Source organism: Zootermopsis nevadensis, unplaced genomic scaffold (genome assembly GCF_977971745.1).
Source record: "Zootermopsis nevadensis isolate Lab colony 2312 unplaced genomic scaffold, Znev_1.0 Znev_ptg000020l, whole genome shotgun sequence".
Taxonomy (NCBI): Eukaryota; Metazoa; Arthropoda; class Insecta; order Blattodea; family Termopsidae; genus Zootermopsis; species Zootermopsis nevadensis.
In genome coordinates this window covers 2,873,085-2,900,463 of record NW_028259152.1, presented here as the reverse complement: position 1 = coordinate 2,900,463, position 27,379 = coordinate 2,873,085, and the positions used below count along the sequence as shown (strand labels likewise).

Sequence of the window (27,379 nt, the reverse complement as noted above, 5' to 3'; positions counted from 1 at the left end):
AAACCAAAATTCTATTGGATATTACATGACTACCGAAACCCAGAAATGCACGAGTGTTAAAATAAATGTCAAAATTATGTTACACTGAACTTCTTCAAATTGGTTCCTTCTAACAGCGAACACATAAAATTTAGGAACGCTACCAGTAAGTAGGGTGGTTTTTTTTTACAAAGTTCAGAACGGCCGAACTGTTCTCTCATCCTGAATGTTTCTGCAGTTCAGCACAACAGCTATCGATATTCGTTTGCTTCTGAGTTATTCAAGGAAAGAAATTACTTGTGTGATAATATGCTCTGTATTTACTAGACAAATTTTATTCGATATAAATAGATATGCCTTTCTAGTCACAGTGTTTCTAAAAATGTTTGGTACGACGGATCACCACACCAAAATTATCTCACTCATTTCTGTTAAAGGTAATATAGACAAACCAAAATATAGACAGAAGGTATATATTGTAATGGTATTGCGCCAATGTGGAGGCATGAAACATTACAACAAAATAACAAAGTGGAAAGATTAATTTATGTTTTTCCCCAAAATTACGATTTTGAATTATTTGTTGATTTTAATGATATTGTACAAATTTGCTATTGACGTATCTAATAATCGCAGGTACGAACATCACAATGAGTAAAGCCGTAAGAGGTTTTATTGGTATATGTAATTAGCAGTGCATGTTTTGCAGAGACATCTATATTTTATTTTGTTAAATATAAGCTATGTCAAATAACATGAGGTCATCACCGTCTTCTCAGCGTATTGGCATAAAACAATGTTCGAGAAGCTTTTGTGATCCCTCCTTCCACAGAATGTAACAAGGTAAGCGGAAATTGCAAATAACTGTGATTTTGATTTAATTCTGGGTATAGTTTCCTTTAGCGTACAAACTAATTATATTTACGCAACATCTGCGGGATTTAATCTTAAGTTTTTGTGCTCTGGTTAAGTTGGTAATAAAACAAGCATCACACAAAATATATAAGTATATTTATTATCTGTTGGCATACGTTTAACATTCACACTCACAGCGTCACCGTTTCGGTGCTTACATTATTCAGAATGGACTCTAAAAGTACATATTTCCGCATCCGCCATATCATTTTACATTTTACGGAAATAAAAGTTCACTACACAATTGTACAGGCTATGTATTTTAGGTATTATCCCAACATTTCAGGAATAGTTTGTAATTAAATTTCTTCCACGTGAAGAAAACAAACGTTAGCCATTTTAATATTATTGGCTACGGTATACAAAAACATGCAAATTTTGGAGAAGGCATCAGTGGCATAACATACTTACCAATTTATTTAAAGCTTGCAGTAAGACACAAGTACTCACACAATATAAAATATTTATGCTTCGTATTGTTCGTTTCTTGGTTAGAGTGTCATATAAAGTTTAATGCATAAAGCGATCTATTTCCAAAGCACTTTTTCTTTACGGAGACATTGGCTGTTAAGTGCATCGACCGATATAATCGGCAAATACATAAAATTTATCAATATATTCAACCATGACAGTAAATGAGATGTCATATCACATACTTCAGTTTTAAAACCTGACTGAGAATTTGCGTATCCGGGAACCATGTTCCGAACAAGCATTTAGTTACAAGCATTAAACAGGAATTTATTAAAAATTGACGATACAAAAACAAGCAATTATATTGTTTCAGTTTTTAAGATAACTGGACGAAGAACGGATAGGCTGCTTTGTTACCTAGGTAATTTTTAAAGGAAAATAACCTGAAAAATCTTTAGGTGCCAGTGTAAAATAAATATTGCCAGCCATCTCCAAGCTAGGTCTTGGTATTGGCCGTGAAATCAGTTAATGTATTCGCTTACCACCAAATCATTTGGCTCGGGTTTAAACTGAAAAACTCTCAACGAGCGTCAGTTCTTCACCCCATAGCCCAGACCTCGAACACACAACTCCTTATTGAGATAATTCAGTTCGCAGCTTCATATCTTATTTTAAATTGATTTTATCAGATTCATTTTAATATTATACTTTTCAAAGTTATATTTAGTTTCAAACGCATTTCGTATGAACATTTAATCTGCCCCAGCCTACCGCGTCATTTTTGATCTGATCGTTTCAGTATGCAATTTTCTACAACTTCTTACTTCCTCTGCGATCATACAGCTGCAGATATTAGATTCATCCGAATATTCCTGATGATTTAATTTTATTTCTTAGTATTCTTTCCCTCTGTCTTTACGAACGTAATGGTCTAACACCGATGAATTCTCATCGCATCGTGTAACACGTGGTTTCGAACATTAAACCTGTCTGGTGTTTAAAAATAATGTACTCCTTCAGGCATCACGACGAAGAGACAATCATGTCTTCTTCCAAATATAACAAGAAGAAACTTCTCTCCACACGCTGTTTTGTATATTTAAAGGTGTTAGCTGATGAACGATGTACAAGGGTATTTAGGGGTCGTTCAGAGAACTTACGTTTCTTTTGTGTTCTTGTGTGAATGAGTGTCACAATTCGCTTTTTTATCCTGCTACAGACACAAGAGTGCCTTGTTGGACGTCGAAGACATTTATTGAATCTGAAAAAAAAAATCCAACTGCTAGGCTTAAGTAACGTGTAACGGCGCACCTAAAATGTTAAAATAGTCTCCAGGTGCATTGTGTTTCTCAGTCATTGTGAAGATCATTGATCGTCTTCCTGTTTTCATAAGAGATGACTCCCCCCAGCTATTCTAGAAGAAAGACTTCTTGTAGTTAAATTTTCCGTACACTTAAGAGCAAATAAAATACAGGGCTTACAAGGAACAGCTTGTTTATTCTTCATACATATCATATTCTATTTACATAGTTGGACGTGTTTAACCACAATTTGTTAAAAACCTTTCAAGACGTTATACAGACGTCACATCGTTAAAATCACAGTTCCTACAGCCGTCTCTCAAGTCAATATTTAAACCCAACTAGAAGGGTGAAAAGATTCAATATTTCAGGGTTCTTCATCAGTTAATCTTTGTTTTATGCGTCAAAACGCCTGTTAACATTTAAATTTATTTTTAATATTACGACAGTGAACTATTTTAACATAACATTTTGTGGAGACAATTCCGTAATTTGATGGGAGGGACACAGATCGGACACATATTATACGCATATAATGAGTTCAGTCTTAACGAAAGGGAACTTGAAAGACCTACGTGTGGTTGGACGGACAACATCAAAACAATTTATCTGAAATATGTTGCGAAAGTGCGGACTAAATATATCTTGTCTCAAAATAGGGACAAATTGCGGGATATTACGAACACACGTGTCACAAAATATGGAGTTTCATAAAGGTTGAATATTTTGCCAACTAAACGACTATTAACTTGTCAAATAGCGTTCATCAGAATTCGAATAAAATCCATCACGAGTTCTTATTCCCATTATTCATGAGGACTGACAGACAAGACGAGCATGTAAAAAAATTTCCTATTACATTCTTACATAAACGCCAGAAATATAAAACAAATTAAATTTGAAAGACGATTATATTTACATATTAAGTTTTCGCTCAGTCTGGACAATGAGGAAGAGTTTAAATATATCGATAATCATTTGTCTGTACAATATTATAAGTATATGTAAATGTCAATAAAGTTTGCTGTTGGTTTTCTGGTCTATTTTGTTTAAAAGGGCTTACCGAATATTTTCTTTAAGAAAATAATATTATTTGTAGCAGAAATTTCATAAACAAGTACTTTAAATTTTCTTGTTAGAAATCTGAAGTAAGTAGTTTATAATGTCTACATCCTTATGCAGCAATATAAAATTACGACTGACAAAATTCTGTGTTGGATCCGATTACAAGTGGGCAAAACAGTTCGATAAGACTTCACGTTCTTACGGCGACTTCGGACGTTGCACAGGAACTGACCGACATGTCAAGCGTGCTTGCTGCCTCCATCATCAGGACGATATGTTTTTGAAAATTCCAGAAACTGATGTACGACGTACGGTGCTCCATCTTTCCGTCCGGACTCCAATGGCCCACGTAAACAGGAAGCGAACACTACAGAAAGCAGTGTATTGTCTGCAGTACTCGATGGGTGCCTGCTATTGGCTTATTCAGCGGTGCTTTAGCAACTACACTGGTTATACTCCTGCATGACCGCAACTTAATTCCAGACCTGAAATATGCAACACTGATTACAATCTTCATTTGATGGGACACTTCAAAAGAAAATTATGTATTGGAGTACACAAACGGAGACATTATTTGACAAATGTTGAAGCAAAATTGGAAGGTCGTCTCCCCTTACTTAATATTACAAAACATTTGAATTGCATTCGTTATTTCGGTTCTACGTTAAATTTGTCTGGCCAATAAAACCCCTTGGTACCGAACCTCGTACAATCAATTTTTTTTCAAGTTCAGTCCTTATCTGAAGCAAATAAAAGGTTTTTCAATACAAGGATGGATATATTAATGGTGCTTAGTGATGTCATATCCCTTAATTTCGAGAATGATACAAAACCCTCCAAAATACGCTCAGGACGAGTCAAATGTTATAGAATGTTGAAGCAGAGAAGCACAATATAATTACCACTAGAATTTGTAGGGTCAATTTTAATGCTCTACGTTCTTAAATAAATACTCTACAAAATGAATCTCAAATCAAACATGGCTGAATTTATCACAATATCCTTATCACAAAAGACGTTTGTGGGTTACAAACGGGATTTAAAGTATTGTAAAATAAACCAATTAGAATATAAAAAACTTGAGCGAAAATTACCATTTCAAGTAAGACTTCTCAGAGGATTTAGAGTCCTCATCTTTGAATATAGCATTTTTTCATCTAGAATACTCCAACCTAAACAACACTAAAAAGGACGTCATCGACAACGGCATCGGAAAGAGACGTACAAATAATAATTTAAAAATGGAGTGTGTCGTAAGTTTGACCCTGTTTCGCCAAAGAAAGATGCATTTATGGGCAAGCACCACGCAGCTTCTGCAGGTAAGACTTCGGAATTAATAAATTACCACAGTAACAGCAAAGCAAATTATGGAAACTTATAAGTAGAAGAAAGGGATCCAAGAGTGACGCAATTGGAGAAAATTAGATTTATTCGCTTCAAAGACAAAATTACGCCATAATAAGGAATAATTAACAAGTTTAATGTTTAAAATGAAGGCTGCTTCACATCTAACTAAAGAAAAGAGAGGAGAAAAGTTGTTCTCGTGATTTTAAAATTGTTTTGAAGAACATTAATTATGTAGACAGACTAAAAATAAAAATAAAGTAAGAGTTGGAAATTTAGAACACCAATAATATTATTGATATATAGCGATATAATTTTACTGTTATGCATCTTTCCTTGTTACACCCCCTCGGCACGGTGAGCCACAAGGTCAATGAGGGGGGCCTGAAAAAGAAACAAAATCAAAATTAATAAATGTGAAAGAGAAACAATAGCAAAAGGTACCACGGTTGCTGACGAAAAGAATCTTGGAAGGCTGAAAACTCCGTCACATATTTCACTCCTTTGTTCACCTCCAATCGCGACACATGAAATGACTTTTCTTACTTTCAATTTCGATTAAATAAGCTGATTTATTCTGCCTGAAACAATTCAATCAAAACATTAGAATACCTCACAATTTTTGTTACGTGTTTGAGGACGTGGTTCCAAATAAACGCTGCAGAATAGGAGACATTGTTTCTCCACGATGATCAATAATTTAACAGTCCTCATTTTCTAATGCAGGCTGCAACTGATCCATACCTAACAAAGAGCCTGGTTACCCCCATTTGCGTAGCCTAAAATTTCGAAGTGAGGTTGGGAAAACAGTGGAAAAGCTGCAGCTTGCCAGTACCAAAGAAACAATAAAAGTTCAATGATTCCAAAGTCTTCAAAGGTGAGCCTCTTCGCTGAAAGAAAATCGACGAAGTCTATCTGAAACAATTCAATCAAAACATTAGAATACCACACATTTTTTGTTAGGTGTTTGAGGACGTAGTTCCAAATAAACACTGCAGAATAGGAGACATTGTTTCTCCACGATGTTTAATAATTTAGTAATCCTCATTTTCTAATTCAAGCTGCAACTGATCCATACCTAACCTAGAGCCTGGTTACCCCCCTTTTGCGTCGCCTGGAATATTGAAGTGGCAAAATTATAAAGATTGTAGAAAAGCTGCAGCATGTTAAGGCCAAAGGAATATCGAAGTATTAAAATTCAAGCATCTTAGCAGATGTTTTGTTTCATAATTTCCATTCAATTCAATCAACAATGTTAGAGAACAGGACTTGAAAGCAGATTTTCTGCGGTTTCATTAGTTTTGTCTGTCCTCATAATCGAATTTAATTTGCGGTTTATCTGCAAATTCTTACAGAAATCTAGGCGCACGGTCAATCAAAGAACCTATTGCGCAATGGCATTATTGGCTCTCGTAGTGTTCCGTAGCATGAGCAGCTGTTTTTGATCACGTTCTCTGGAGCATTGTTACCCCCCACCCCCCAAAAAACCTAAAGAACCTAACATGAACGAAAACAGAAACGACTGCAACATGTTAGGACCGCTTCGGTCGCCGCCTCCGGCTGCCAACATAAACCGGTCGAGTTCCACATCCCAGTGCAGTCAGTGTTTTGGTGTTTGTGAGTCTGTTTACAATGGATCAACTATTAATTACGTGTAATTGTGGACGGGTTGCTTCACTCTGTCAACTAAGGGAAGAATCGAGTGCACGCACCATTTTTTATGTAGATACGTCTCAGTTTTGTATGAAAAAAAAAACAGTAATTAATTACCTTGTGACAGTAAGAAGATTTTAATAAGATATGATTTTCAAAAAGTTAGAAACATTATTAATACGTTTTCCTCTGAGATTGAGGTACGGTGTTAACAAAATGTACGGTGGAAACGCATCTATCTTAAGCTAAGTACTAGGTAGGTTAGAGTCTTACGTCACTAGATCACCTGAAAACAAGCGACTAGTATCAACGCGTGAACTCTAGACCCTGGTGCATGCTAAACAATTCTGTGCAGAAGAGGCCACAGCTTACACATTCTGCTAGCCTCGAAATTGTAGAGGCTAATTACATTCATGATTCTACCTTCTGAACGAGGCGCTTATCCGATTTCTTATTAAGTTGTGTCAACTTCATATTATACCAAATGCGAACGTGAATATTTAACCATTTAAGGCCAATATATAGCACTTTAGTTCTGAAAATTCGCTCAAGTAACGACCGAATTCTGTATAAGAACGTAGCCTGAATCAACAACAAAATGACCAAAAGCTTCTCGAATGATTAGATGTGTCTCTGCGTGACCTCTCCATATGTGTTGCTTCCCTCGGACACTGGCTGAACCACGAGGTGTTAAGCTTTCTGCAGCCTGCGGACACACTACTCTACCAATGCGGCCCAGTACATTGGCACGGTACTATATCTAAATACATCTAACAACCTAACACTTCGTGTACCTAACACTGTTTGGGGGGGAAAATACGCAATGACACAAGAAGCACTTCCTTAATTATGTAGTGATGTCTCTTGAAATACAGGCTGCCCACTTAACGCTTACATACTACAAAACCCTACGACTCTAAGACAGATGTAGTTTTTGCATTTCTAAATGATTCAGCCAGCGACCCTTACTGAGCGGTAAGCAACGGGGAGACTGCAATAACCACTTAACTTTTTCCCGTGACTTTGATCCTGTCGCTCAGCAGCGGATGATTTGCAGTTACTGAAGCCTGTAGTTTGCTGATGCAGGGGGGGATATTGATGCACATGGGGGCACTGACTAAAGCTGATTTACACTTTGCACTTCACACACATTTAGCATATTTGCTAGAAGCCATATATATGGAGTAGAAACTCCGTTCGAAGCACTATGAGCTTGAAGCACTTTTTGAATCGGTGCACTGAATTTACTCTTAACACACTCGTTGCCTGTATATTTCATACTCTGAACTGATCACTTTACTTCGATGTCTATAACAAACATCAAACAGGCAGAGAATAGATTTCTTTCAAACACTACTTTTCAATCATTACATTGCCTTGACAGTAAAACAAAATTCCGCTCTGAACACGTAATTAATGAAAAAAATTTCGTAGCCTAGCTAAGTTTTATAACTCGCGAGTAAGCAATTTTCTTTCAGTATGAATGATGACTTCGCGACCGATTCACAAAAAACCTGTACAATTCCTAAATCTAACACGGAATTCAAACTTTTCTCGCCAAATTTTCTTACGCATCTATCAAAAATTTTAAAGCATTAGATGTAAAAAAAAAATTATTATCAAATAAGCATTTGTTTGAAACGTTTTGCACTAATTAAACCAATCTCGAAGAACGTGAAAGCTACATGTTCTAATACATATAAACGTCTACTTTTTCATTGGTCGTTTGAGTACGGCGAGTTTTCCGTCTGAAATCAAAATGATCAATTTCGATTGAATGTTGTAGAAGTATCATTTATAGTGAGCGTAAAATAGTGAAATACTGCCAGTTACTTTTATCGACCCGCAATACCCTACTCCATATGCTTAAAGAATATCGACCTTTCGGCAAGGTTTTTAAAATGTGCAGTTATGTTCAGGCTTGGATGGAAAAAAAAAAACTTAACGAACTCTCCTATATACGCGAGGTTTAAAAAAAAGACTGCATACTCGGGACACGTCGCATGTTATTAGAAAAGAATTGTATTTAAAATTCAGCGAAAATTTTGTAACGAATATTTAGCAAGGAAATAGCCATTTTGTGTTTTTGCATTTTTGTGACGTGTTCTTTGGTTTCAGGCCGTAAGGCTGTTTCTTGTAAACGGTAATGCCAAACAAAATTCTGGTTAACAATCCAGCAGTTAGAAAACTGCATGCCCATATAGCAACTTCTTTAGACTGAAATGATAGCTAATTACAACTAATTTGGTTTTCCTTTTAAAGTTACCCGAAGATACCAATAAACTTATAACGCCGTACATAAATTATATAATTAAAGATGGTTTAAAATATAGCACTTTTGGGAACCAAATCTTTTGTCTATGTTATAGGAAATATGAATGTCCCTCTCATTAGCCCTCTTTCTTGAAGGTAGAATGCAAGAATGCATTGAATACGGATGTATAAAAATCTAGTCAGAACGTTGTCCGCTAATTTGTTTGCGTTTCCTTTATACCCCAACTTTTGTGGAGGCCCGAGTATGAATATGGAATATCAGAGCTATCGTGGCAATTGCTTATGCTGTGTACCACATCAGAGTAGTTTTTGCCGGCCATGCAGTGTGTAATGGAAATTGTGTACCATCCATAAATTAATGTAAGTAACAACCATTCAATTGTCCATTGATTCCCATTTCACCCATTCATATTTACACAAACACACAATAAGGAAAGCGTAAGAAGGTGTTAGTATATAAAATGTTAGTACCCAAACCTTGTGTCACCCTATAGATGAAGAACACAGCACAAGCAAAATAGCCACATTGTTTTTCAATTAATTTCCATATATTTCGTGCAACAATTTTAAAGCAAGAGATTAATTACGTATGACAGACACGGAAAATTCCTGGTTGCAAAGTGTGGAATACATTTGTTCTGGCTAAAGCAACATTTAATTTAATAAACTCTGCAGTTTTTGTGAAGCTGGCAGAGCAGAACACATTTATGAACTGTACGGTTCATTCAGTTTACCTTCAGTCACCGAATTCCATTCTGAGTCAATTTTGTTCCTTCCGATACCCCATTGTCCTACTATTGGCAAATTTCAACTTTACCCTCCCATGCAGAGACTGGAAACCAAACTGAAAATTTTGTTCAAGAATTTCATCACATTCTTCGTACCCATTGCCCAAATTCAAGATACGTTGACATATTACATTTAAATCTTTGATCTATCGTCCTCACATTTATTCTACATTTTAAAGACTATTCACTGTAGAAGGCATATCCAAAATTTACCCCATTCAAAAAAAATATACGAGCCCATTTTACAATCTAATTTAGCAACTGCTATTCAGGCATGCCACGCCCATTCTGCTTGGAGCTGTTCGGACTCTTTGAAGGAAACGTCAAATACTCCTTACAAGGGAAAGTTCTTAAATAGAAAGGAATTCAAATTTTTGTGGTGAACAACGTTAGCGTTACTTTGTTTCGGGCATAATTTAAACGGGATCATCCCACACGAATTAGCTACATTTATTTTTCTTAATACACCTACTTAAATCTGTAAAGTTTTCGTTCAAGTTTATGGATTTCGGATGCAATAAAACTGCATTTTACTAGTCGACGTGTCCCGAAAGCTTTTCGTTTTGCGTAGAAGCTCCTAGTTTCCATCCCAGTTCTGTTGAATGTGCCTTGTACACGTTTTACGAATGAGTTCTTCGGAGGTATTTGACGAAATGTTTGCCTCTAGTGCAGTCTGAACCTCAGTGTAGTATATCGAACGATTTCCTACTGCAATGATAATTTGACTGTAAATCTTACGATTGTAGTGAAATAGTTTTCGAGGAAATCTGCAATTTTCCAATTATCTGTTCAGGATAATTCTTATATTGCATTCTACAGTACGCTATAATAATCCGCTGATATACGCCGAATTAGAAAATTTGGGCTGCGAACGGTTATTAATTACAACATAATTTAATCAGTTTAGTCAATATTTAGAAAAATCTTCCTTATTCGACTGGTCTGAACTACTTTACGAAAATACTACGGTTAAGTTGATTTTAAAATTATTATATTAATTAAAATCTGTGTAAGAATTCTACCGTTATATAAAAAGCAATTATTCTTAACTTCCAATTTTCAGTCGGTTGTACTGAATTAGCGAATACAGATTTATTGATTTATTTTTTTAAAAAATTCTCCCCTACTGTTAAATATTATCGCTGCTATATTTCTTCGCAAAATTAAGAATCCTAACAAATTAACTTTTAAATACTGCCTTCAAAATTAATAAATTGATGAAAACACCATTCAGAAAAAAACATAATTTTACTGAACTACACTTTGACAACCACTGAACCGCACAAGAAGAAGTCCCGATTTCAACTGAAAGAACGGATGATCCAACCCCTACGCTTTACTTCCAATTACGTCATACCCTATTGGCCAATATGTGTACTATTATTATTTGAGATATCGCATATAATTAATTTTTATTAGTTGTTCTTGTGTCTTTTACCACTAATTTTAACAAAAATACATTTCGAAATCAGAATTTAAAATATATACTAAAATTCATAAACTTCCTTCTGTTTATTTCTTTATTTAATTATTTCTGTGATCATTGGAATATTTTATGCATCTGAGAAAGGAAACAGATCGCGCTGGAAACGAATTCTGTATCGATCGTTTCTTTTTCCACAAGAACATGAATCAGAAGTTTTCAAGATGTCCTCCAACGTTGAGCTATTCGAGCTCACGTGTTCATAATTTTCGATGTTTTAAATTTAAGAGCTCAGGCATTCTTACACACAGTTGAATATTAAAGGAAAAATATAACTGTGTGGACTAGATTCATCTATGACAGGACAGGGTGTAAGGAGGAGGGAACTTTTGAAATTGGTTATAGACATAGACGTTACACAAAAGACGGAAATTTCCTGATCAACTGAGTTAGCTTCCTCAGAATTATTCTAGTCCATTAACTTACATATGTGTCTAAAGTACTGTGTGCAATAAATAAGTATCGGTGTTGAGTAAACTTTATTATTATTATATTAAATTTTATTAGTTTAAAATTCAGGAACTTTTATTATATAACATGTCTTAGTGAGAAATCGCTGACTGTTAGATAACAGAAATTAAGTTGAGAATCTTGCACTGGTGAACAATGGTCTAGTAATCATTTTCCAATAATTTCCCATTATTACTTTGTCTTTATCGTTCATGAACCGCCTCTGAGGTATTTCAATGAGAGAAGAGGAAACTTCAATTATTTTTGAAATTATAAATTTCAGTGACTGAAGTTACCTCATCTCTACGACACCAGAGACATGGGTTCATTAGGCAGCAGATTTTGTGGCGTCTCCTGAAATACTGAATGAGTGGATTGACTCACTGAGTGTCTCTGTCTGTCAGTTGAATAGGTGCAGTGGCCGTAACTTCAATAAATATGAAATCAGAATAAAGTAGTATGTTTGATTCAACAGAACATATTTTTTAACACGAACGTAAACAATATTTACAAGTGTAAGTCGTAAAGTTTTCATTTCTTATCGTTTAATACAGCAGCCACAATAGGACACAATAAAAACAGAATTACAAACAATTCCGTTTAGCCCTGATACAGCAATCAGATTCAGCTTCTGTTTACATGATTTTCGCCGTAGCGGACTCAGCCCTGTGATCTGTCTGCCACATTGTTTGATTACATTCTTACGTAATTGTAAGAAAACAAAATATCCATAAAAACAAAGCGACAATTTTAGTCGGGGAAACTCGAAGAGAATACCAGTTGGGAGACCTATGATACTGTTGATTAACTTTTGATAGGTTCCGTTGATTGGTTCATGTAAACACTTTAATAAACTCCGTCTTCCATAAAAGACGGATAAATTCTTGTCCAGCTCTGCGACATTGCTTTATCAGGAACGATAAGCTGAATGCAGTTAGTTTTGCGAAGTGTAATGGACGTCTTGTCTTGGTCTATTTGGTTAATATCTTACACAATAGATAGAAACTTATCCCTATTTCCATGGCGCCTACTCTACGTAAAAACTGTAATAAATGAAACGTATTTGATAATGATTAAATTCCTGCATGAACTACGTGTCATCTTATAAATATCTGATTACGTTTGTGGACACAGTTGGATTCCACTATCAAAACAATTTTACTGAGATCAGACGCCTGTAATCGCGTGTCCACTTTGACTCTTAAGAACGTCAATGCACTTAAGATAACAGACCTCTCTGTTTCTTTTCCCTTTCCTCTAGCAAGAGTTGTTAAAGGTTGTATCGGCTACAGCTTTATCAAATACAGGTCTCTGTCTTGAGGTAATAAATATCAGCAAAGCTAAAATGCTTGGGCTAGAAACAAATTAATATTACATTTACGAAGAAATTAAATTCGGAGATCAAAATCTTCAGATCACGACCTATTTATCTTCGTGACTCTACATAAATCATAAAATATTTTAAGATTCAAAATCATAATTTCACTTGTAGCTTAATAATGGTGTGAATCTTGATGCTTTAAATGTTATTACTGCAAAGGCAATCGTTCTACAGATAATACACAGACAACAACATAAATTAATTCAACTTTGTGTTTATTACATTATTCTATATATTTATAAAATGAGTGATAAAACGTACTGTGGTAGGAATCTAAAAATGTTCCTCTTATCAGATTTGTTAAAAATCTTATCGAACATTTCCTGTCTCAAGGTCAACTCCGCACGTAGACGACATAACGTGGGGATATAAGTGAGAATTCCGTCGCATTAAATAAAGTACTGATCAGATTTTCGTTAGTAATGTTTTGGATAAATAATGCAAGATCGAAGGGACAGAACATAAGCTGAAGAAGGCTGTCTTCTGAGGTTTTGAACCGTGTGGTCCTGTAAACGCCTATCAGACTACACAGCGCAAGAACCCTCTCGCCGTCGTGAGAACCTGAAATCTCACTTAGTAAATCAGCTGTTTATAGACTTCAGGAAAGCCTTTGATACAATTGTGATACGTGTCATACAATAGTCAAATCTGAATTAATTTAGTTCGATATTTGCCGAACTAGCGGCTATCCTCCTCACTGAGATATGTCGTTATTTTCCTAAATCTCTCCAGGAGTGTGCTGGTGTAGCAACTTCAAACAGAATACGACAGCCTTCTTCAGAATCATTACGTAGTCCCTGAAAATGGCATCGTGCTATTTCATTCGACACTAGCAAATGTAGTATATTTAATCGCGTTAATGCCCAAGATGAATTTACTTAATAACTGGTTGGTGAGAGGAAGAGAATGTGTGAAAGTATATACTTCATTTTATAAATGGTAACAGTCGATCTACAAGAATGGTTAATTGGTTTCAGGGAAAACACGCTCGGCTTTCTCGTTAAGACTAACAACATGATCATGACCGACTGTTTGCTAGGAAGGATTCAATTGTCGGTCGATGTAGCACATGCAGTATCCCGTTAGCGAACATCTCTGTGCCGTGATCGTTGATTTAACTACTCACGGTTTGAGCAAATGTCTCACACTTATCGTAACTGCAATCCACACATAGAAAGACAACCACGTTCTTTACGTAGTTGGCCTGAAATCATTTTAGAAGTGTTTGAAAAAAAAAGATCTTCGATTTAAAAGACCTAAAATTTCATGTGCCAGTGTGTTCTATCTACTATGAACCAAATAATTGTCCTTAGGTTTTCATGGCTGGAATTAATTGTGTAACTTCTAATTTCGGGGCTGAGTCTCGTCGAATGTTGATAATTATCTGACGTCCCGACAGACAATATAGTTGCCATTTTCAGAGTGAATGTGTAGTGGTTGGGAAATTTTGGAAGCCTTATATAGGGCAGGCAATAAGTGACGAGTATCTTCTAAAAATACCTAATCTCTACACATTCGCCATGAAGATGGCAAATACATTGTCTGTCGGAACGTAAGATAATTCTGAACATTCGACGATACTCAACCTCGAAAGTCGAAGTCAGCATTATGAAACAAGCTGTAGAAGAATAACCTAGTTTTTACTGACTGAGCTTCCCGCAAAGTACTTGTTAACCGGTGCGGAACAAAATTAATTTCGCCCTATGGATTCTGACGCACACTCCCAATGCCAAATTCTCTCAGAATCTACCAACTACTCCTTTGTTCTTATTCTCTTCATATGAAACACGTTCCGATATAATAACTTATCGTGTCTGTCTGTCCGTTAGACACGCCTAGTTGTATCTTGGTTAATATATACCCTCTTCGTTTCTTATCTGACACACTTCAAAGTCTTCAATTCTAAATATACATGAATAAAACTTTTTTTTAAATTTGGCATGATTTTACCACAAACACTGCAGCTGGAGCAAAAGTCAAAGGATCGAGTAGAAGAAAATACCATATCACGTTCAAACATAAATTTGAATACAATGTCTCAAACGCGAAAGTATTTATTTTGTAGTAATAATAAATTCGAATAACTGTATTTGAGTTCAAATATCCCCCTTATAAAGTTTGTATTAATGTTACTTCAGAGGAAAATAATAGCAAAATATATATTGAATAAGTATGGTATGAGAATGTTGACTGGACTCATCTGGCACACGATAATATCCAATTGTGTTATTTGAAAGAATAATATTAAAATGATGTTAAATAAGTTATGATGTTATCAACTATATTAATCTGGTTCAGGATAGGGACTGGTCGCGGACTGTTGTAACCTCGGTAATAAACCTTCTGGTTTCTTAAAAGAGGGTAATTTCTTGTTTAGCTGAGCTACTGTTAGTTTCTCAAGAAGAACTGAGCTCAACTTCGTTATTTAGCTTGTAAATGCCATTGTTGGATGAGTTTGTCGTATCAGATAGATCACCTCCCTGATGATGGAGGTAATAAATACCTCTGAAACGTCGATAAACGTCTACCATACTACATGGCGCAACATCCCAGAAGACAGCCATCTTCGTGTAATAAGATAATCATTATTTAGATACTGTGAAGCTTCAAGCCTCTAATTCAGCTCCGCCTTTGTTATCAGTATTTTCTTTAACGCACGAGTCTAATCCGTAGATTAAATTAAATATAAAACAGATATCTCGCCTTTACTAGACAACAGACACACCCAATTAAAAATGTCGCGCAGTGGATTTTCTGTCCTGTTATCCGTCTGGAGTCCTAAGAATGAAACTCGATTTGAAGTGCTGGTATCAATTACAGAAAAAACTAAGGAGCGCCTACCATTCAGCTTCTATAAAACGGTACAGAGCACGGTGTTCAAACAATTTATGAACCGGGATATATCAGTCAACGTAGTAACCATGTTACGGACTGGGCGACCGGATTTCGATTCCCAATGCTGCAGTATGTTTGTGTTTTCCACTTCGTTCTGACGGGCTTTGGGGCCCATCCAGCCTCCTACGAAATGGGTAATGGGATCCTCTGCTCGAAAGCAGAGCGGCCGGAGCGTGAAGATAATCACTAACCTCTCTAGCGCCGAGGTTAAGTATGCATTGCGTCATATCTCCGATCCCCCCATACCAGAAAATTTTACGTTTTTCTTAAACAATGTATCCAGTGCTTGATTCGTAGAAACAATACTGGTTCACCGAATTTTGCTAAGGAATTTAATTTAAAGAATCATCTGTCTTATATTTCTTGCCAATCTCTTTTGATTTTCTATTACCTTTCTCCATATCACCGTTTTTTCCTATAACTGTTTCCTTTTAGTCATCGTAATTTTTCATAAAACTCCGTCATCGTGTATGATAAAAATAGAAACCTGCTATCGGAAAACTCGCGGTGTTAATATCGCCAGTATCTGGCAGCAAATGTAGCTCTGAGCAACTGTCCAGCTTAATGAAGCACCTGATCATAGAAAGTAGGCCGCCTCTTTCTGTTGAACACTTGGCGAGATGCATGTTAACTTCAAGAATAGAAATTAAACCTGACATTCAAACATTAATAAAGGAAGAAGCTGTATCAAGATCTCAGTAATGACTTGTTTTGAGAAAACAATTATTGACTGATATGTGAACCTGTTTGCAATAGTGGGCTCAGTGCATTGTCATGACATCTGATGTGAAGCTTTCACGGTGGCTTTCATTAATAAAGTCTTCTCGGGCTATCAGCCGTGTTAGATGGCGATTGATCACCATCTAACACGGCTGATAGCCCGAGAAGACTTTATTAATTCAGAATGATGTTTCACTAAATTGTCCTCGATTATAACATGCGGTATTCCAGTAAATAAAACGTCTATGTGGCTGGATGTCTGGAAAGGACTAGAAACCCTTGGTTGGTTGTTTGAGGTTGTGTTTTTATCGCATCATTTGCCACTTACAGGCGAGGCTTCGTTGTAAATTTTCACAGCATAATCTTAAGTCAACACATTAATTTACAACTATGTTTCCTTATCTGATAGCGGGAAAAGTTAGACTGTTTCAGCAACAATGGTGAACAAAGTAGTTACTGCAAGTAGCAATCTGCGACGTCTGATAACGGCTGATCATTTTAAAATTCTGTCAGTAGCCGACACATATTAAGCCCCTTAAAAATTAAATTTTTGTAAGAAATGCTAAGTTTCATTACCGTCACCACAAAATCCAAATACTAAACCCGGTCAAATAACATCCTCACAATGCACAACCCTTTTTAATATTATCCTTCCGTCAAATTCTTAATCTCCCAAGCACTCTGTTATCATGAAGTTTAACCATTAAGATTTCAAATGCATTTATTGTTTACCTTTGTGAGCTATGGGCTCCGTTCTGAAGCCCCTTGCTTTTAACATTCATACAACGTTAGCAGAAAGTCGAATTTCAGTGGTACATGAAAATGAAAACCGAAACTAAAATATTTTCTTCAGCTCTTTGCTTAGAAATGCTTTATGTTTATTCTTTCCTCGGAGAGAGAGAGAGAGAATGGTAAAGTTCTGCAACTACGTAAAGTAATAGAAAAATTTTAGACACGTTTCTACGTCGTGTTCGAAATGAAAGCGTATTATAACTATATATTACTTGTTTATGATCCAACAAAGCTGTTTTAATTGAAGTCACATTATTTATTGCTTAATATACAGACCTACAGGGAATAGAATTTATGAAGATGTTAGGGAACAGACATAATTCTCATAAGTTGTTTTAAGTATACTTTATACAGATTTTATAAAGATAATACTGGAGCAGTGCAAATCGGAGTTGCATGTGTTAAGAAGGCGTGTTGTTGTAGGAACTAAAAGTATGACATTATTAAAATGAAATTCCTTGGGACACACAGATATATAAGTTATCCGAGCACATGTGTAAACTCTTAATGCGAACTACTGAGGTGAGAATGGCACGAGGGCCATTTATGTGAGTTCCTATAACTTTCTGAAGTTATATAGACCTTAACATATCTACGAGAGAAATGCAACTTTTCAGAAAACAAAATGTCAGCATTGCGAAGCCAAATAACATAGCCCTTCATATGGTGGCAATAACTAACGCTTAATTGTAGCTAGCCATTTTAAATTTCGTATTAAGATAAAATTATTAAAATACATTTGAATTTTTAACGCACTTTTATAAGTAAAAAATTACAAATATAACAACTCTGCAAATCATTGATAAATGTCAGGTTGTGGAAATCTAAACGAGGGACATACGCAGAGAAATAGTTCACAGAGTTTTATAGTCGTTAAATTATAATTCTTAATTATACCGTAATAGTTTACAGACAAGACTATATGAATAAAATCATGTGTCATGTATTTTTCCTGTAACTTACAGTGTGTGCCTTTCAAGATAAATGTTGTGTTATCAAAACGTCCCGTCGGTTATAAACACCTCTTTACACAGTAATATTAAATAATTTATACTTTCCTCTGTCACCAGACAACAGAGGTTTGAGCCCCAAAACGAGCAGTGTGTGTAGAAAGCGTGACTCTTAATAGTGTTCGTGATTCGTGACGCTATAACAACATCTTAAGCAATAAATCGACGAGTTATATGTACGTTCGATGTTCAGATTAGCTTGGGTTTAACGAACTGAAGTCCTGTAAGCGCCAAAGGGTTAAGCGATTACCTTACTAACAGCGTTGTAAGCTAATTATGTGGTACATGCTGAGAACAAACATGGGTATTTGTGTAGCTGCCGATGATGGGCACGGTTTTAAAAATCCATGGTCACAGTTCAGAATATTCTGTCTTCCGTACTCTGTATAAAAGCCTTACTAGTAAAAATATAGAAAACATAAAATTTGCCTCTATTTAGAAAGTCGGTTACTCACCCTGGAGCAAGAACACAGATTCAGTTATGGGGAGGGTAAGTCTGTTTAGAGTTGTAAGCAAAGAAAGAATTATGTAAGGGTGTAATTCATAGACTGTGCTCTTTATCACATATTACTAGGGTCAAAGAGCCTAGGAGTGTAGAATATGTGGGGCATGTAGCACGCATGAGTGAGATGAGAAATGTAAACAAATTATTTGTTGAAAAACTTGGAGGGATCAAAATCTATTTCTTTCGCGGCGACCAAATTTAATTAAGTCTTCTGGGGAAACTGGGAAGTGATCAGATCTTTTGTGACCACTTGACTCGGCAGATTGTCCGAGAAGACTTAATTAAATTGTAAAGACCGCTTCGAAGACTTAAGTGCAGCTCCAAATCAAAGGATAATAATTCTGCTAAAATGCGTCTTAAAGTAAATGGGATTGAAATTGTGGACTTGTTTCAGTTGGCCCAGGAAAGGGACCTCATAAAACGCGGGACTTTCCGTCAGCTGAACAAATATCATTTTCCTATGTACTAGGTTCTACGGAGTTGGTAACAAGTGACAACACTGGCATGTGTGTCTTAGAATAGATACTCGTATATGCGTCAATCTGTGCCATTAAACTCTTGAAATGCAGAGAACTTGTGTCTCAGTAAGATAGCACATATACGCAGCAGAAACACTGTTTAAGCAACTACACTTAAAATCAATACAAATATTACAAAGTTCTGAGTTCTAAGTTTAACGTTTCTAGACCATTTCTCCAACTGCTGCTGAGGAATTATATCTGGTCTTGCGAAGGATAGACTAAAAGGTATAAATTCGTCCTTTACCAGATGCTAAAATATTCAAGTAAGATTAAATTTATTTTTGAAGTTACAGGGATCCACAAACACATATGATGCGCTATTCAAGTATTTGAGTAAAACTAACTGATGTTGTCGAATGCATTGGTAACCATCTACAAGACAACATAATTATCAAGACCGAGAAGACCACAATCGATAAAACATATTTCGAGAAGTTTTGTACCTGAGCCACATAAAGACAGAGCCCGAAAGTTGTGACATAATACCCAGAATTAAAAGAGCACGCCGAAGAGTATGTAGTATCATAAGTGAGAGATCGCTGCCTCCTTCGCAGATGCATCGTGCGCGGTATTATTAATGCTAGATTAAAAACAAAGTTTAAAGGCCGGTAATTAAGAGGACAAATTTTATGAACGGAAGTTCAAGGGCAACTCAGTCGCAACAAAAGTTGTTGTGGATGAAACTTATGATGTCGATTCAATTTACAGTCAACAGCAGGACTATATGGCCTGACAGGAGACGTTCCAAGTCAGATCGTTCGGAAATGTAATATTATTAAATATTACAAACAATCGCACGATAGTGCAACGCAATTTTATTAACATCATGATGTAAGCAACAAACACCTCTGAAACGTCGGTGAACTTCTACTAGACTACACGGGGCAGTAACCCAGAAGACAGCCACCTTCATACTCGACGCCTGAGATCTTGAAATCCCACTAAAGCTTCCAAATTCCTTCCTGTGCAGTTTCAGCCATTCTCCAATTTGGCATCCTTAGCATTAGTCTCACATATGAGCAATTATTACGTGTGGTATGCACGAAAAGCATGATGGGAATACACAATGGGGGGGGGGGGGCATTACCCATAAATAATCATGTGAGAAACTACAGAAAAGATTTTGGCAGAATTTGATTTTTGGTGGTCAAAACTGCATTTGTCGAGTACATTTTATTTCTTTCAATCAACTGACCTTGCAAATTTCTGTCACTAAGAACAGCGAACTTGATAAGTGACATAGAGATTTAGACCCGGATTCTGATAATAATGATGTTTCATAACAGCTCTTAAAAATGCCATTTTATTAAAGTAATATTTATGAAACTTAAAAAACATGGCGACTGCATGAAATGTATATTATATTTCAGTTTGTGGCGATAACTAATGAAATATTGGAGATGACCTGAAGATGATCATCTCAGATAAGCTTATTTTTATACGCTGCCCCGTGATTTATTTCTACGTTCATGTGTATGTTTGGTACAGTATCTTTTTAATTAAGCTAGGAACATTCAGAATTCTTAACATGTAAAGAACGCATGCATGCAGAAAGTCTATGTATTCCGTTACGGATAACACCTTTCCCAGTCATCTTATAAGCCGGAAGACGCGAACCACCAGATTTCAGAAGTAGCGCACGATGTCTAAATCCGCCGCTCGGACCCAAGACGAAGTGAACGACCGGATTCGCCGCTCGACTGAATGTACGACAAGAACCAGAACATGATTTGCTTGTTTGCGATGTAATGCCGGCGGCTTGAAGAATCATATAGGCCTACTAAGCATCAAATAACTCCAGAGATACGGAAGACAACACTAATAATATAATACCACTAAAGTGCTTTCGTGATAACAGCAAAAATATGGATTAAAATTTTCGCTCAAGGACGCTTTGGTTTTGTCTAACATTTTCACAATAAGCTTTTCACTGCAGATCAATATGGGATCTGTGAGATTTCGTATTCGCGGCTGCGATTAAGAACATCTCTCCTGTTAACCTACATTTTCGCACGCTTAATCATAGCTCTTATCACGGACGCAGTGAGCACCTCTGAAACGTCGGTTAATTTCCACCAGACTACACGGTAAAATATCCAGAAGGCGGTAATCTGCAGTACGTTTTTATTTATTTACTTATTGAACCCTGACTTTTGTAGATTTCGTTCAAAGTGTCTTCCTCGATTTCAAGAAATAAGTTTAAAGTAATTGGAATCTAAATTATCCGTTCTTCTACAGAAAAGTGTTAATAATGGCATTTTGCTAATGACCTAAGGACACACAAGTGCTCCCAAACATAATGACCCACACCATTTAGAGTAATTTTATTCAGTAAAAATATAAGCAAAAATAAAATGCAGGTAAATTATCCTTAGCATTGATAGTCTATACCTGTATACGATAGTTCTATTACGCATTTGTTGACACTAAACGAATGCTTCCATTTCAAAAACTACACACTCACCTCTGAAAAGTTAGAAAACCAGACCACACGGCGCAACAACTCAGAGCACAGCCATCTTTATACTTTTCGCCGTGAGAACCTCAAATTTCGCTACACACGATTTAAATTCGAAATGCTTATCACCGGCATTCAGTCGTGATACATCTTTCCTTATAACTTACTTTTCATTTTAGCACAGACGTGCGTCCCACTAAGCCATAACATATTTTAAACCAATTAAATATTGTTCTACGAAACATAACACGGCACGTCATACTACTGAAGGCAGCGCATTCAATTTTTTGTTTCCGTGCATGACCAACGTTACAGACGTGCACAGTATCCGAGCCCAACTTAAATTTCCCGACATGAAGTTTGGTGAATGATTTAAAAAGCAAGTAACCATAATTAGTTTCTTCCTATAACGTATAATTTTGCAACTAAAGCCTACTCTTCACTGTATTCATGTCATAGTTCTGTTCTACTAAGGTACGGTGGGAGAACAGTCAATTTAGCCTCACTTCTAAACGTCCAATTTTATTTTAGCAGATATGAGAATGGACTATTGTAATATCCAACGACGTCAAGTGACTCGCCATGGCATATTCTGCTTGCAGAATGCGACCAACCGTAATACAATTCTGAAAGCTACTTAAGCTAACATGCATAAATGAATTTCAGGTACTTCTGTCTGTAGCCTATATTCATGTATCTCAAAGTTTCAGAACCCTAGACATGGAGGTAGAATATCCCTTCAAACTTTAGTACCCGCATCTACCTAAAGGTATACATGGTTCTGATACTCAGAGGACCAATATAAAGCTCGATTGTTTTAAACACACGATAACTCTCACAGGAAAATACTGCAACTTTCATCGCTGAAAGTTTCAAGCCCTGAATATAGAAATATCAATGGACAATGGAGACGTTGTTTTAAAGGTTTGGACGTCTGTGAGGTTGACGTAATGCCCGACATTCTCAGACCTTTGAAAGGTGAAGACAGAAAAGGCTGTTGATAGCGAAAGGGATTTGAAAGGATTGATTGGGAAGGGAGGAAAAGGAGATTTTCGATCAGTGTCAGATGAGTTGGCGTAGTCATCAACATCTAGCTGGACTGAAGGAAATCGTGCCTGTGCAATCCATACAAAATGCTAGTCTTCCAAAGCAGATAGGCTAGGTACTAATACGATAACATAAAATAACTAAACAAAATTGTCCTTACAAATTAAAATAAGTTATTTTCTATTTTAGGTGTGTTACTTCGATAAGAGATCTATCCGTAGTTCGTCGTACACCCAACTACTAATTCACACATTTCCTAAGAATATTCTTTTTTGTAGAAGAAACAATAAATAGTGAAATTCATTAATCTGCTCTCTCTTTAACCACAGATTGCGGGACGTGCTATGTTGAATTACCAATCGAAGCACAGGGCCCTGTACTCAACCTGTACAGTTACATTATCTTAGGACATCTCGCGCTAAAGTTTCCTCACAGACTTTCGACCTTCCTGTAGATTTACGTTTCTCTCTCTTTACGCTGATTGTTCCGCAAGTGATACATTTATCATTAGATGTATTAACTTGATCCATAAGATAGGTAAAAGCGGGCACACAACAATAGCTGATACATACAGAGTTTCAAACAAAGCTCACATTGAAACGATACAGCCAAATTAAAACACTGTATTCTTATTTAAGACTGGTTTCATTGTTCTACCTTATCACATTTAATAAATGTTTTAAGTTTCAAGGACAGGAATTCTTTTACCGTCACAATGACCGTGCCTAGGCGTGTTAGGAAATTAATAAATTTAATTGTGATTCAAAGAAATTAGCCATAATTAAGAAATGTGGAAGTGTACAAGAGCAAATGGGCTATCATGATATTTATGCAATTCATAAAACACAATAATCAGTTTTCTGGACCTTCTCTGCAATGGGTCTCGAGATAACTCCATGGAGCACAGTCCTTCTTGATAAGCTAGTAGTTACTCAGCTACTCAAGGAAATACACACCGCTTATAGAATTCGAAGGTCCAGTACAATGTTCATAAGATCCCGGTACATTGCTTACTGCCTCCATTATCAGGGTAATAATAGCCCTGATGATGGAGACAGTAAGCACATCCGAAATATGGATAAATTCCTCCATGATTACACAGCGTAACATTCCAAAATACAGCCATTCCACACATTCTTAGTCTGGACACTAGACAATGGTGAGTGGTAAGCTTCACGCTCCGGCTGTTTTATTCCCGTAGACATAATCCCAGAGCCTACTGGATAGAAATCTAAGCGGACTCAGCAGTCGCAGTGACGGCTAGTGAAAGGATCGATTCTGCTCCTGGCACGACTGAGGCGAGGTCTTCCAGCAAGCAGCTAGACGCCTTACTGACTGAGCTGTCATTGTTCATGGAAAAAGTAGGATGTGCAAATAACATTTCTAGGTTTCCAAAGGGACGGGCTTCAATATCAGTGAGCTGTGTGTCAGTAAGAAAGCTAATAAATGAGGTTCTATTTGAGCGTCACGTAAAGAAGCTGATGAACACGGAAATGAAAGTTTCTTTAGGTTTAAACACTATCATAATTACTGTAAATCGTAATTTACTAAGTTTATTGTCGGCTGGTTCATTTTAACTTTGCCATCAATGAAACCTTAACGCTACATAGTGAGCTACTGAAAAAGCGACGTTAAACTAAATATAAATTCTTTAATAAAATCATCATGACAGTGTAAACAGCACTTACTGGTGTCTGTCCATTTTTAAGAAGGAAGACTTGGACGGAAAATAACAGAATATGGCTGTCTTCTGGATTGAAGTGCCGTGTAGCCCGGTAGAGGTTTGGAAAAAAACTCGTACCAAACACCTGGTTCTCCTATTATCGTTTCTCAACTTTCGGGCTAATTAATTAGGTGGTTACTTAGCTGATTACCTACTTACCTATGCTAGTTGTACCTCATAGGTCTACGTTAGATTATAATTTCAGTTTGTTTATAGTGAAAACATTCTGTTACAGGAATCTCGAATTTATTCCAGGTATGTTAACACTATAAATAACAAAATTAGAAACCCAGAAGACTACGAAGCACGAATAAATGAGTGGGATTTTACTTTAACCTTCATACATTTTCGTAAGAACAGGTTGAATTTTATGTCTTCAGCTTACAATCAAAATGTTAAGCTTACAAGAGAACAGGCAAACAGCAAGTCCTTTCTAGGAAAGAGCCAGAGGTGTTAACGAAAAGAATCTATAGCAGTTGATATTAAAATTTCTGTATACGGTTACGAAGCCCCTCATATATTGACATGGCCTTCTTCGGATCGTGAACACATCATGTAAACTGATGTGTCGTACCGTGTCGAATAATGTTCATTGAGGCCGGCACGACTTTAACATCGTTTATCAGTTTGTAACCGACCACAAATTCAAGAAAATTGATTAAGAAGTTTTCATTTTCCCTCTGGCTAAATACCCCACCATGAAGACATAATGGAAACGTGGAGATAAATCTCGTAACGTTATAGACGTTACAGTGCTATTGCAGATCTAGCTTTCGAAATGAACGATGGCCCCAAGTACAGGGAAACAGAAATACTGAGTGTAACGTACCACCGGTAGAACCATTTAGAACTACGTAATAGATTTTACCCCTAAATTGAGGTTGAGACTATACCACGGCTGCCTGTACCTTGACACCAAAGTAAAATACTCGTGTTTATGACATAGACTAGTTGTAGTAGAAAGTGTGCAGTTCAGAAATACCCTAAAGGAATACTGCCCTATGAAACTGCAGGGTCATTCTCTTCAGCAACAACTAAAGTATTATTATGAGACCAAGGCAAGCGTCTTCAATGAAGTATCGAGTGCAGTTAAACCCCCCCCCCCCAAAGAAATATTTTAATGTAGGTGTAGGCTGGTACATGTGACTGTGTCCTACTTCAGACACGCGAAAATTTGCATCTAACATGACGTTTAGATAATATCTGAGTGGGCACTGCGTTAGTGTCGATATAAAACATTATTCATATACGTAGTGTTATTGACATCGTTTATCAGTATGTATTTTAATTGCAGCAATAAATGTCTGTCATGGAATTAATAAGCAAATATTTTATTGCATCACATTTTCTGTCTATCTTAACTTTGCACTACTAGGGTTTGTGTACTGAAGAAAAAAGAGGTTGTTCGTCACTTTTTGAATAACTTAAACTAATGGTGATATCTCTCTGAATGATAATATTTTGTTTAGTTAGTTGTCTTCTGGTAGTATACCAACGTTTCGGAGGATAATGCTGCCTTCATTCCAAACCGTTAAGATGAGATTATGTTCCTCCGTCAGAATAGTCTGTCTGTGCCGAGATTTGAACGCGGTACCTGCGGAAGGAATGGTAATCACTCGGTCGGGTCATTGTTTTCTAGATATTCTTTTTTTTCTATTATGTCTGGTATTTTTCAGGTTATTTTATTTAGGTCAAATTTAAAACTGCACATGAAAAAGTCTACTTTACTTCCATTCATAACCACCGTCTTTATATATAATATAAGAATTACATAACTAAAAATCCGCCATTAGACACAAACGTTTTAAATAACCCAAATATATTATTATGATAATTAACATATCCCATATCTAGGAAGGTAGCAGAATGTCATTGAAAATGTCATTATACTGGTTCTGGCTGAAGAGCATTTTTCAGAAATTGTACTAGGCAAATTTTAGAGACAAACTATGCTAGATTAAAAAAGAATTAGTATGTACATAAGCCAAATTGAAAATCTAAAATATTACAAACATAGATACAGAGTAAAGACAAATATAAACAGAATACAAACAGATATTAAAAGAAATGAAGAAGAGACCAACTAGCTACACCTAGACTGCCTTTCGATGCAAACGGAGATGGAAGATATCTGAAAACAAAGTGTTGAAGCAAATATTTGGACAGAAGCGATGGATTGAATACATAAGTTTTTTGTTTAGTATTTGTCATTTGTTATTCTTAAATCAAGAAGTCTGAGATGAGCTCTACATATAGAACCAAGAATTGGAGAAACTTTATAGCGGGGAAATCACACAGCAAAAGTACAAACAGGCCGAAAAAGTAATTTCTTAAGAAAGGTAAAAAAAGCTTGTTCATTCTACTATTGAAAATTTTTATTATTCTTACAAAACGGTTTTTCTGCATTAAGATATATCTTGGAAACAGAGTCTACTGGTTTGTGTCTGAAAATTGTAACGAAACCTTTAGTTCAATAACAGAAATAACCTGAAAAGTTGAGTAACTACAGATGTTTCATGTCTATTTGAAACATGATTACAGTCTATTATTGTAGAACTTCGTGTATATGACAAGTCTTGAGATTGGGGAAGGGGGCAACGGAACATTAGGACGAGACAGACTGTAGCACCAGGAGAAAAGTGACGAAAATAAAATACAGAA

General features: G+C 36.2%; 1 long non-coding RNA gene across 1 annotated transcript; it reads right to left on the bottom strand.

The window, feature by feature from the left end:
• Positions 1 to 2,785: 2,785 nt before the first annotated feature.
• Positions 2,786 to 5,388, bottom strand: LOC110829666 (uncharacterized). The gene is made up of 2 exons (XR_002543034.2): positions 4,769 to 5,388; positions 2,786 to 4,159 (listed from the first exon to the last, which is right to left on the bottom strand). It is a non-coding gene; the product is annotated as an uncharacterized LOC110829666 (long non-coding RNA).
• Positions 5,389 to 27,379: the final 21,991 nt, after the last annotated feature.